Here is a 13,804-nt window from a genome sequence, read left to right as displayed (position 1 = left end):
CTGTATCAATCCAGAGACGTTAGATTATATTGCAGTAGCAATCAATGGCCATGTCTAACTTCAGAGGGAGTGAATAAATGGTTTTCTACCCTGGTCCAGAAAAAAAGAAAAAAATGGGAATATTTGTAAACTGCATAAAAACTATGCAGACACATAATAGACACTTAGTAAATCATTTTAGGAATTAATGAACAAGGATTTCAAAATTGTATTTATATAGCCATTGAAGCAAATTTGTCTTTTTTAATTTAGTTGTGAATGAGAGAATTTTTGAGAGAAGCAATATAGCATGGTATAAAGAATACTATCATTAGAGTGTCAACCATGTTCCTCTCCTGGCTCTGTCGCTCACTAGCCTGTCTTTGAGCCAATCACTTTTACCCTCTGGGCCTCAGTTTCCTCACCTTTACAATAAGAGCACAAAGATGTTTTTCATAGGAAAATAGTGAAAACAACAACAAAATCATATGTAATACACTAGATACAAGGGCAGGCAAATATTAAGTATTCAATGAAGTATAGCTTTTAAAATTCACAGTATTTGATCTCAAGTTACAGTATTAATTTGACAGTTGAAGTTTTTATTTCATTACCACAAAAGTAATACAACTTGATCTCAACTCATTTGGCTGAAAGAACTGACCTGAAAAGACATGGAGCTTGGTATAGACTATGTCCCATTTAGTGTGAATATTCATACATTTTCCTGCAGAAACATAACCATGTTTGATCATAGAGACTGTTCCAGCCCCTTCTGAATTGTTCCACAACCCACGTCATATGCATAGTGTTCATTTGTAAATCTTTTCAGAAAATGGCTTCAGAAACACATTTATCCCCAAGAGGTGTAGGGGAAAGGATTTTGATGTCTTTACTTAAATCTCTGCAGTTGATCCAGATGATTGTGTTTCTCATATGTCAGTCATTAAGGTGGCTTATAGAGACAACCGCTTCTTTCTCATTTTACAGCAATGTAAGGGCTCTGAAATAAAACAAAGTAGAATTGTCTTGTTAACTTGTCCTTTACCCATCTGATCTTTTTAGAGCATGATTTCTCACAATACATTACAGGTATCCCAGCATTGCTCCTGCTACTCACTCAAAATACAAACTTCCAGACCCCCTCCCCATATTTGTGGAATTAGAGTCTCCAGAGGTGTGTCCCTAGATATTGTAAACAGGATCCCAAGGTGATTCTTAGGCATAAGGAAGTTTGAGAAGTGCTGCCTCAGATGCTAAGGATAAGCTGGCCTTTTTCTTTCCTATTGCATAAATGATTCAGTTCAACCCTAATACATTTCTTCCCATATTACATTGATTGTGTGATGCAGTCTGTATTCCTACCTCCCATTTGCTATCATTTGAAGTCCCTTTTTTTATATTTGATAGGCTTTTTAGTCCCCTGGCATACTTAGCTATACCTTTATTATTGCCTATGGTTGCCACCGGGGCTTTCTAAGTAGAGGTCTTGGAACAGATCCTAGAAAGGGAGAGTACATTGACCTTCTTCAGAAAATTAATCCAAACAGAGCTAGGATACTGGGGAAACTCTTGTTCCTTTTTTAGAAATGGCAGGAATGTAACAAAAGTTATGCCTTCTTTCTTACTACAACATCTGACCAAAGTTATTAAGAGACGTGTGATGATGTGGGAGTCTCAACGGTCACATAATACTATAAAGCTTCAGATATTTCAAAGACCAACATCTAGGAAGACACTAACTTAACTCAAAATTATAACTTCAAACTGGCCTTGGTTCTTCAGACAAGCATGGGGAAAATATGGGCCCAATAGTTGGAAAAATAGAAGTTTAAGCCACACACCCACAATTGGCAGTTTAGAGAGTCATTCATGTTGGCTATTTTAAATGACCATTTCTTCATGTATAAAATGGAAAAAAAAATATTTACCTCAGAGTTTAGTTGGACTAAATGAATAATAGGGCAAAATACAGTGTTTGGCATTTTGTATTTTATTTAACAGAAGACTCTCTTCAAGCCATCCTAGAATTGGATTATTAGGAAAATAGCTGCAGATAAGAAATCGGGATACACTTGTGAGCGTTGTCATACACAGCTCAAGGGGAAGTTTCTACCCCTAGAAAATGAAACTATTGAACAATTTATGAGTAACCTCTGTGGGTGTCAGTGACAGCATGAAATGTGAAGTGGAGATGAATGTGGGCTAACGAGGAATAAAACTGTTTATCCAACCATTTATTTGTAAACTATTGAAATCAGCAACATGAATGATAAAATATAAATGTATAAGCTGAGAAGTGTAAGACAGGAATCCTTTAAAAGAAATTCTGAAGAGTGCAATTTCAAAAGTTGCTCATTTGTGTCTTTGTCTTAACATTCTTTCATAATCACGTTATGTCATATTTTGAATTCTTAGACTTGAAGCCTAATCTGTTCAGTAGAAATGGGGAAGTTGAAGCCTAATGAACACTGGGCTAATAGTGGTAGAGCTAGGATTAAAACAACATGTCTTTATTGTTGTATACAGTGTTGTCTTCATTATAGGGAGCGTATCACTTGATGAAACTTACATCACAAATGTACAGACTTCTAAAATATTTTGTGAGTTTAGTCTTTGCTTTCCCATCTGCAACTCATGATCATATATTTTAAGCCTCATTTCCGTTAGTGGCATTACAGGCCCCACCAATGAAACTGAGAAAAAATACTGAAAGTTTATTTTGGGGTCTGTGAAATTCCATGAAATGGAAATGACCTGTTAATGACATGCCATCTTATGATCTCTTAGAATATAAATCAGATAAGCCAAATAACAATCAGATAGATCTTTCTAGACGACATCTACAGGCTAAAACTTTGCTTACTGTGGCTTTTCCAGCTGCAACAATATTTTGCTCTTTTTATGAACATTTTTTATTGAGGTATAGTTGACATAAAACATTAGTTTTAGGTGTCAACACAGTGATTTGACAATTATATATGTTACAAAATGCTCACCATGAGAAGTGTAGTTACCATCTGTTCCCATGCAAAATTATTACAATATTACTATATACCCTACGTTGTCCTTTTCATCCCTGTGGCTTGTTTATTCTATAACAAGAAGTTTGTATCTCTTAATTCCCTTTACCTATTTTGCCCATCCTCCCACAACCACCAGTTTGTTCTCTGTATTTATGAGTCTATATCTGGTTTTTTTGTTCTTTTTTTTTTGTTTTTTAGATTGCATATATAAGTGATGTTGAGCATCCTTTCATGTGTCTCTTGTCTATCTCTATGTCTTCTTTGGAAAAAATGCCTATGCTGCCCGCCCATTTTTAATTGGATTATTTGTGGGGGTTTTTTTGTTGTTGAGTTCTATGATTTTTTTTTAAAGAAAAACCTCTAATTTATTTATATTTTTATGCCTTTAAATGTTTTATTTTTTTATTTTTTATTGCTATGTTATGTTGTACTGTATGGTGAGTTCTATGATTTTTCAAAATATATTTTTTGAAAAAAATATATATTTTGGATATTAACTCCTTATTAGATATTTCATTTGGAAATAGCTTCTCCCATTCAGTAGGTTGCCTTTTTGTTTTGTTGATGGCTTCCTTTGCTGTGTAAAAGCTTTTTAGTTTGATCTAGTCCCAATAGTTTATTTTAGCTTTTGTTTTCCTTATCTAGGGAGATAGATCCAGAAAAATATTGCTAAGGTAAATGTCCAAGAGATTACTGTCTATCTTTTCTTTTAGGAGTTTTATGGTATCAGTTTTTACATTTAGGTTTTCTAATCCATTTTGAGTTTATTTTTGTGTATGGTATAAGAAAGTGGTCTAGTTTTAATCCTGGAGGTAAAATTCTAATCAAGGTGTTGACACATCTACTTCAGTGTTAGTTCATGTAAGAAGTTCAGTAAGAAGAATGTTAGTTCATGACCAAGTCACGTTTTATTCTAAGAAAGCAAGGTTGGCTTAATAGTACAAAATCAATCAATGTATGCTAAATTTATCACAGTCCTAAAATAAAAAGGGAAAACATATGATCATATCTCTGTGGATGCAAAATATTCATTTGGAAAACTCAACATTAATAATAAAAACTATTAGTAAACTAAGAATAAAAAGGAATTTCCCCTATACAATAAAGAGTATTTGCAATAAAAAAATCTACAACAAACATGTAGAGGTCAAATAGTGAAAGATTCCCCCCTGGAATCAAAATTTGGTAAAATCACTAAATCAAATGCCAATAGAAAAATCATTTTTTTTTCTCAAGATTAGAAATAATAATTAGAAATGCAACTGAAAGCTTAGGTTGTTTTCCAGATCCCCTCTTTCTGGTCTGTCCAGAAGTCCATTTTTTACTGTCCTAGCAACATAAAAGTGCTGAATCAACAAATGCAAGTGACTGCAGTTTTCTTTTCTCTTGAACTTTGAGAGGGGTCCTGGATGCCTCCTTTGTTACCTAAAGTCTTCAAACAACATGCTTTCATTTCCTTTCAAAAAATTTTATCCATTTCCTTTTTAAAAATGGTCTTATGCTTTTGTCTCATCTGGAGGTTTGGTGTGATATAAATTTCTTCCTTATAGTTTGAAATGGATATCTGATTGATTATTTTTTCTTACTCTTACCATTACTAACATACCTTAAACATTTATTTTTGATTTTTTTTTCAATTGCAGTTAAGTCAAAATTAGCTTTGGAATAATAATTTGTCCTCAATCTTTGATGCTTTTAACCCCTACCTTTATTATTTTTATACATTTCCCTTATAATTTGTATTGACATTTATTAAGGTAGGAACCTTGTTGTCTCTCTTGGTCTGAATCTGAATATGTTCTCAATAAATCTTTAACAATTAACTTATTTAATTGATTCATTTTACATCTTAATTTCTCTAAAATCAAGACATCTATTAAAATCAATGTTATTTTGCAATACCTGTAAGACAGGTAGATTTTGGTATAATCAAGAAAGTACCAATATTAAAACACTTTAGAACATATTTTGATAATCATATTTTAAAACAAAGGGCTTAGTCCTTTTAGTCCAAAGATGACAGGTTTCATGTTTAGATATTCTGCAAGGACTTAGCAATCATTGTCACGGCATTACCATTTGATCATTATAGCATATAAGGGTAACTGAATTATTATTCTGCCAATGACAAACTGAGACTTGGAGAAGTTAAGAAACTTTGCCTGGGCACACTTAGTATGTGGCAAGGCCAAGACTTGAAAACAGGCCAGTCAGAGACTCCAAAGAATGTACTCATAATCATTGTGTTAAATACTTTCATTTGTGTGTGAAACATTTAAAATAATTCCCACTATAGAGTTAACATATTTAAACTATAAGTCATCACGAAATCTGGGAGAAAAGTCCATCTCTTATGTTCACATGAGCAAAACATGGTGGTAAGCGACAAATTAAGATTAGGACAGTTAACTAGAGTTAAAACAGTGCTAGGCACAGACATGCATAATAAATTGAAGTAGGATCCCTGGAAGATACGGTGCTTGAGCTGGGTCTTGATGTGAGATTTTGATAGGCTGAAGAGAGAGGAGAGGCATTTAAGCAAGGATGATAGCATAAATAAAGGCTCAGATGTAGGAAGCACCGAGCTTATTCAAATGATTGTGAATGTTGAGTATTTAAGGATTCCAATTAGTAACATCACATTTTTGCCTCACCTGTTCTAAAACAATTGAAAAATTAAAGGAGTAAATTGAAAGTGACCAAAGCATCCTCTTCATTACTGGTCAAGCTGATCTTGAAAAATCTCGCATATACCTGTGTGAGAGTAAGCTTTACAATACTAAGTCCCAGAACTAGAATTACCCATCTAGAAGAATTAAGATTACCATGCCTGGAATAACAGAGTGAAATATGTATGTCCTTTAGGCATTTGCTCCCAAGAAGAACAGAAAGGAACTGGGCAATGAATGTCTAGTTTCTCCTAAAGCTCATCACTCATCTAATCAATTCCATCTCCACCCTGGGGTGGATTGAAAGGAAATAGAGTGGCCAATAGTGTTATTCTAATGAAGTTCCTTCACAGGGCAGGAAACACTGGGAGCAGAGATGAAGCATACCACCAACTTGGCCAAACTTGAAATTTTATACCTAAAAATCATAAAAATGGACTCCTTTTCTTAATTTTCTACCTGGCATACAATGCTAGAGATCTGGGCCTTCATTCCTAGCTCCCCTTAAATATTCCCAATAGCAATGAAATAGAACTGAAATACTCCTGTACAAAGTAGCTCAAGGGATATCATAAGTCACCCAGAAAAGGCATTTTTTAAAATGTGAGAACAGTCTTGAAATAAATAAGGTACACTGTTCTCAGTTCCTTTTGGAATGGAGGGACACGTTCTTTTTGGAATAGAGGGACATGTTTACACTTAAGCTTATGAAAAACTGAATGGAGGACAAGGTTTCTCAGATTGGATCATGGTATCTTTTCAATTGTACTTCATATGTGTTCAATAGTTGAAATAAATCTGAAAAAAATAAGACCTTGGGATAAATATGTTATATCCTAAGACTTTCACTTTCTGGTAGAGAAACAACTAGAGAAATCTATTGCCTAGATACATATATTTTTAATTCCTAGAATTTATATTTATTTCCATTTGAATCTTTGGGTCAACTCTGGTGCTAAAATCCTTTTTTTTTTTTTTTATTCATTTGAGACACAGATAGAGAGAGAGAGAGCATGAGCAGGGGGAGAGGCAGAGGGAAAGAGAGGGAGAAGCAGGCTCCCCACTGAGCCAGAAGCCTGATGTGGGGCTCAATCCCAGGACCCCAGGATTATGACCTGAGCTGAAAGCAGATGGTTAACCATCTGAGCCACCCAGGTGCCCCTAGAATCCTTTTTAATTATCTGGACATTCAGTATTATCTCATTGTCTCCTCATGTATCCTTTCTATCAATCATTAACTTCTATTTTTATGAACAATTTTAAATTTTGTTATTAAGGTAAAATAATAGGCATCTGGGTTCTAGTAATCACATCATTTCCCACCAAGATTGCAAATGATATGGGCACTGAAGAAGCCTCAGTGGAAATGTATGTAGCCGCTACACTTTAAGATCTGATATATAAGGTTTATTGGGGTCCTATACACCATTTTGGAGTTAGGATTCTCAGATTTCTAGATAGTACTACAAAGTTACTAAGGCAAGAAGATGCTTGGACTGTCTTAGAAACATCAAGATCATCTAAACTGGAAATAGGCATAAGGAACAAGGAATTTGAGTTTAACCAAGGTGGTGTTTTTGACAGCGTGGCTGAATATGATGAATGGCAACAAAGTTGAGAGAGTATAAGAGTAGTGTAATGATTGGCCAAAGAATTTACAAAGAGTAAGGGAGAGAGGATACTGAGGGGGCAAGGGAAAATAAGAAGTTTATAGGAACAATGGATTGCAGGTCCCTGTTGGGTCAAAAGATTTTGGAGACCAGAGTACCAGAGGAAGTTAGCTAGAAACAAGAGATGTTAGTCACATAGTAAGATTCGTAAAATAGAGATTATGGAAGAGTTGCAGTTAATTTTAAAGAAGTAGTGTTGCATATACCACACAAGTAGGTGAATAAGGTAGCAATGAAGTCAATGTTATTGCATCAGCAGACTAGAGGAATTCAAGGAACTCACAGAACAGAGTTTTGTAAAGACCATACAATGATCTTTGAAAATTCTGAGAATTTATATAAGGGATGTCAGAGAGTGTGATAATGAGCCAAGAGTTAACATTTTTAATTAGTAGAAAATGATCTGAGCATATGGATTAGACATGCAACATTCAAGGCAGCTATTGCTGGGGTTGTTGAGAGTATGGCTGGGGAAGGGGGTATGCTGAGGGTATTTGTGGCTCCATCTTCCCCCTAATAGATGAGAAAAGCTATTCTGCAGAATCAGATGTTTACCCCAGTATGTGATCCAAGCCCCTCCCCAATTGATCCCTGTTGATTGGAAACGCCTAGGGAAATTATTATCTTAGACTAGTATGTGGATTCACTCTTGATCTCTGTTGTGGGTAGATGAGATTATACCAAGTGTGAGACTCTAACTGACACCTTTAAAAAGAGTTGAAACTTTGGAGGAAGGCAAATGTTATCATGAGGTTTCCTTATTCACCCTGAAAATCATGGTAGAATGCCTAGGGAATGCTTTGCATTGCTCCCAGGTTGCATTTCAAATTCCTTAGCATTATATACATGAACCTCAATGTCTACTTCTCCAAGCATTCCTTCTCTGCCTTTTCCTTCACTCAGTCCTGATACTCTATATTATACCCATAGAACTGTTTGTAACTTCACAAATATTTCAGGCTCTTAGCCTCACATGCCTTGCTGTTTCTTCTACATATCGTTTACTTGCCTTCTTCACCGATAATTCTTTCTGGCCTTCATGATTCAGTTGAGATGAAGTAACTCCTGAGAATGTTCACACCTCTCTTGCCTTGTTCTCTTTCGTGGCACTGGTAACAGTGCTATGAATTGCCTATTTACCTCTCATTGTGCATGAGTGGCCGTTGGTGAGCTGAGAATTTCTCATTTATCCTTGTATCTTCAGGTCCTCCCACTGGGAGTGGCTTATAGCAGATGACCAATAAACATTGGTTACTCTAAATCTATTTGTTTCTGATAGCAATCAATCTTCCTTAACTTTTTAAAACTTACAATTCTAAAATTTCAGAGGAAATTCCCAGACATCATTACCTCTGCAAACCTACCATCATTAGAATTCAACAGTGGCACTATTAAGGGATGATAAGAGAGAAAAAAAAGTTAAGTACAGACATATAAGTAATAGAGATTAAGAGACCATGATTGCCCGAAGCGCCTTGATTTGTGTTAAGGATTGTTGTTAGCAAAGTTATCAAATCTCCAACACTGACAAAGTGTGTGTTTTGAATATAAATCATTTCTTTTGGCATGAAAATCTTGACTATTACCTGTACTTTAGATATTTGGGGATAAATGGATTTTCCTCCAAAATTAAAACTATGCTCAAAAAACTTAAGATTATTCTATGTTGATATTAGGATGTTTTAGTCTGTCTTCTCTATCTAATTATCTATATGATCTGCTTTAGGGTTTATGACTTAATCTAAGATTTTTATAAGATTATAGGATTGGGAGTATCCTTATTTATCATGTAATCCAACCATCATTGGAAGCTCACATCGCCAAACATGAGCAATACTGAAGTTTGGCCTTAATGGTGGTTTAGATTGTCTGTCTTCTCGGTGTAGTTTTAATGGCTCTGGATATGATGCTAGACTCATAAATGCCATAACACCAGAAATCACAATATTGAGAATCTTATCCACTGAGTTAAAGTATTGTGTCTACAGGATTCCCCTATAAAAAGCAATGCTGTTAGGAAAGATAATCATTAGATATCTGGTCTATCATGTTGTCTTCCTTTCTACCAGTTCCGTCAGAAGGGAGGAAATGTTACACAGAAGAGAGTTGAGTGTAGATGTAGAAACATGTTCCAAGGAGTTAAGTAGCTTACCTTAAGTTGAATACCTAGTAAGAACTAGAGTCAAGGTGCAGATCCAGATTGAAACTTAAAGCCCACGCTGTTTTCACTGCATAAACTTGTTTAGAACAAAGAGTGTTGTTGCTCAGGGCAAGAAGGTAAGGCAGAGGCTCTGTGTGAAGTTGGGCAAGGGGTGGGAAGGAGATGTTTGGTCACACAGGACAGAGAGCATCAGGAGGAAAAGACCAGAAAAATGGAAAACATGAGCTATAATTTCAGCCTTTACCATGCTTTTGCTTAGATCCTCATACTTTATGAGAAAAAGGGGAGGGGGATTGTGTTTTCCTATAACTGCTGGTCCAACTTTCTGAAAGCTCTTCCTTTCCTGGGGATTAGAGAACATGGCTACATACCAAGCCAAGTATCTCTCCTGCTTAGTTATCTCAAGTTCTCTTCCCTGGCAGAGATACAGTGAGGAGGTGTATTGATTTCGCCTCAGATTTTCATCTTGGTCATTCAACCTACATTAAACAAGTGGCATTATTTTACTTCTGGAGGCAGAGAGACACTGTCAGTCTCTCCCTGGAGGACAGTTGACTAAGTGCGGAGAGACGGTTTGTTGGCATCCCTTCCCTTGTCTGTGTTTGTTTTACATAACAGCATGCCACAGCTCTTCAAGGAACAATGCTAGAAACTGCCCTGGTTTCCCTTCTTGTGACATGTAGGGAGGAAACATCAGTACTTGCAAAATGCTGTTGCTCCAAGCTCAGCTCCCAGCTGGCAGATAGTCAATTTTCTCCAATGCAAAGTTACTTTCTCTCCTCTCCTCTCCCTCTTACACCATATTACACAAGGTAACCTAGGACAGAGCACTGATAGCTTCCAGTTCTCTGGGAGGAAGATTGAGGAGAAAGGGCTTTCCTTTCTTCATTTCTAAGATGCAGGTATTGAACAAGTTGATATCTAGAATTGCATATTTCTGTGGTTTTGGTTATTGAGTTATTATATCAGTGTATGCAGCAAAAAAATAGGTGTAACACTTTTAGTGAAAATTCACCAGGAGAGAATTTCAAATTGAGAATCAAGCTACTGGAATTCTATATTTTAGATCTGATGCTAACTAATCGTCTGGCCCTGGATGTATCATTTTAACTCTGAGCTTCAGTTATAGCTGGATTAGATGATCCTTGAGATTTCTTCTAATTCTAAAGTCTAAGCTATTTGTATTCTCTTTTTCTATTAATACCTCTTTCACTTACTCTAAAGTGATAGTTGTTTAAAGGAATTACTTTGGAACTAGGAGCAAAGGAATCTGTTTATAGTCTATTTATCACTGTCTTAAGAATAATGGTCAAACTAGATGAGTGATGAAGGAATGTGGGGAAGGCTTATGTCACCACAGTTAATGTCTTTCTACAAAAGATGAGCTATAGAAGACACCTTTTGATCTGTAGTAATCTGTTATTTTCTTTCAGAGATATTAATTTGGTAACTTTGTGTAAACAGCTAAAAATAAGTAAAGGAATAGCCCTAAATGCCTAAAAGATCTTAAAAGTGTAGTCATAAACAAATTTTCATTTTGTCTTCATATTGCCCAATAATTAAAAGCCTTTGATATGTCTTTCCTACTAGAAATGTTGTAGGTTCATTGGATAGTGAGGTCAAAGGATACTCGGGGTCTTCAGGCCGTCATTGAGCCCCTCCCATCTTCCTAGCCAGCTCCAGGCAACTGGGATCTCTCTGAGTGCAGGTCTTTGGTAGCTCATTTTGGCCAAAGTCATTTTAAGATTGCTATTCTGTATCATAATTTTAGGGTGCTCATAAAATCCTGAACAGTTTTTAAGTTCAAGCACTGTCTCAGTTATGCCATTGGGAGATCAAAGCTCTTACGCACTTCAGACATATCCTGTACCAGGCTCTGCTTCCTATTTAATTTCAGTTTTGAAAGCGAAATGTCAACATTCCTTTAAAAGTATCCATGTTCTTTTAAAAACAGATCTTCCCCTATCTTTCATTTCAAGCAATGTTTTCTTCAGCTTTTGTAGAGATGGGTCATACTGCTAATCTTTGAGCACTGGGTGTGTTTATAGGACACTGAACTCTTCACACTCATTGTGGATTTCTCACATGGGTTATTTTGGTCATCAAAACAATCAAATCAGCCTTGATTGAATGACTGTTAGGGCACGATGTTTCCTATTTTCAGTCTGTTCTAGTTCCTTGTACTTGATTATTCTACTTATATAATGAGCCCCAGTGACACCAAATTTAGCTTTTCTTGTTCCCTCATTGGAGCTGTCTGTGTTAATAGGGGCTGCCTCACGTAATTCCTAAATTGGGCTCATGCATTGTATTGCATTTTTATGATCTTACATGAAGAGAATCTATACTGGAAGTAAAATATACCCACTAAAAATTTTTGGCCTTGAGTCTCCATTAAATGGTAGAATCCATGTTTATGCAAAAAATGGCTGGGGATGTTTGCTTTCTTTACCTTACATTCAGTCAGCATGGCTTTCAGATCATTCTTCATTCAAGTAGATTAAAGTCGATCAATCTGTAATGAAGTAGCTATGAAAAAGAATATATATGTCTACTAAGTACAGTTTAATGCTTTATTTTGCTAAAATGCCTTTAATATAATTTAGTATGAGAAGTTTAACCAGTTTTTCTCATTTGTTTTATCTTACCATTTTTTACCTGGTTTTTGAGGACCTAAACTTATCCTATACATACAGGGTTTTTTTAAGCAAACCATTTTTTGCTTCTAACTTGTCTAGCATTTTTCTCTTAAGAAGAATTGGAGAAATAATTGCCATTGAAGTTGAAGTATAATACAGATGTGTTAGTCCAGCAGGCTGGTTCCTGTTCCCTCTCTATTAATTGTATGACTATGAAAGGAGTATGTCTTAAATAATTCAGTTTATTTGAGATACACATATTAGTATACCCTTAATTGTTAACAAAATTAAAATCTTTTAGCTTTAAAAAAAAAAGTTGAGCTACATGTAAGCTTGGTGAATTTGACATTGGGGTAGATTGCAGATTGTTCACCAAAGACATAAGTCTTAAAACATGACCAAGAGTTTCTTCCCTAGCATTGGAAAGATTAAATATACTAAATATTTAACTTAAAGCAGCTATTTCCAGTTCTTTAATATTGCTGAAAATTTATAACCTTGAAAACCAGGTTTTATAAATTTTTCCAACTACTCTTTCATGCCACCAAATCCAGTATGTTGTCAAAGAACTGTTTGGGCCAAAGGGGCTATAAATTCACGTTAATAAGTTCTGCAAAGTGCACATCCTTTAGAAACTGCTTGAAAAAAAGTGAGGTGTTTCATTTTTTTTCTCCCTGCCAAGAAGGCTGTAGAGGGGAAGCAAAGCACTTCAATTTGCCATTATTTAAACACCAGATTCCAAGTAGGCTATAATTTTAATGATTTTAACATCAAATCCTCCTTGAGAGATCTCTTGTGATCAGCTGCTAAGAGGTTGTTGCCTCAATGTTGAGAGAACAATAGTGCTTAGCAAATAATAGCTCTCTACAGTTAATATTATTTTTCTCTTCTTATTTGCAAATCATAAATGCAGTTATTCTGCAGAAAGAATTGGTTAACTCTGAAGTTTATTTAGGAACTCAAATATGGGAAAGGAGAGAGAATATCTAATTAAATCTTTAATGCATAAAACCATACTTCAATTTTACAACTCACAGTTTAGTTATTCAAATGACAGTATTAACGAAAACAAAAAAAGATCTCAGGAGTAAATTGAGAGACCTAGCTTCTGGTGAAGGTTCTGTGGTGTGACCTTTGGCAAGCTCCAGTATTCCTCAGAGCTTCACTTTCTCATCAGGAAAATGAAGAAACTGGCCTGATCTCTAAATTCTCTTTCAGCTATGACACCCTAGGGTCAAATCCAAATTCAGCAATGAAAGTACTGAAAATTCCCTATATAATGAGGCCAAAGACACTTTGAGTTTGGTGAGCAGAGCATTAAACCATTGTTCTTGATGCTGATTAGACATGGAATACCATCTGTGAAAATAAAGCAAGTGCCAATTCAAAAAAAAAAAGGATTTGGAGGGCCTTTAATAATCTCCTATATCAATCCTGCAATAGCAGAAACCTGATATGAGGCAGATACCTACATACCTTGGTTCCCATGATCCTTCTCCCAGAACACTTGCTCCTGGATGTCCATTTTGCCCAAAAACACAATTCCCTATCTCCCTGTGGACAGAGAATGCTCAGCATCAGCCCTCTGATCTAGACTGTACGTTATAAAATGAAAGAGATACAAGACTCCATGTGGCAAACAGATTGATGTTAGAATTCA

General features: G+C 35.6%; 1 protein-coding gene and 1 long non-coding RNA gene across 5 annotated transcripts in view; one reads left to right on the top strand and one right to left on the bottom strand.

Moving 5' to 3' along the window:
* The window catches only part of GABRG2 (gamma-aminobutyric acid type A receptor subunit gamma2), a 104,150-nt gene that overhangs the window by 59,170 nt on the left and 31,176 nt on the right, over window positions 1-13,804 (top strand). The gene's annotated exons all lie outside the window — the stretch shown is intronic.
* LOC113929851 lies at window positions 60-13,691 on the bottom strand. Its single transcript, XR_003522349.2, has 3 exons — window positions 13,621-13,691; window positions 11,958-12,034; window positions 60-982 (listed from the first exon to the last, which is right to left on the bottom strand). It is a non-coding gene; the product is annotated as an uncharacterized LOC113929851 (long non-coding RNA).

Source organism: Zalophus californianus, chromosome 5 (assembly GCF_009762305.2).
Source record: "Zalophus californianus isolate mZalCal1 chromosome 5, mZalCal1.pri.v2, whole genome shotgun sequence".
Taxonomy (NCBI): domain Eukaryota; kingdom Metazoa; phylum Chordata; class Mammalia; order Carnivora; family Otariidae; genus Zalophus; species Zalophus californianus.
Note: the sequence above shows the minus strand (reverse complement) of the source record. Positions and strands in the feature narration are given on the sequence as shown.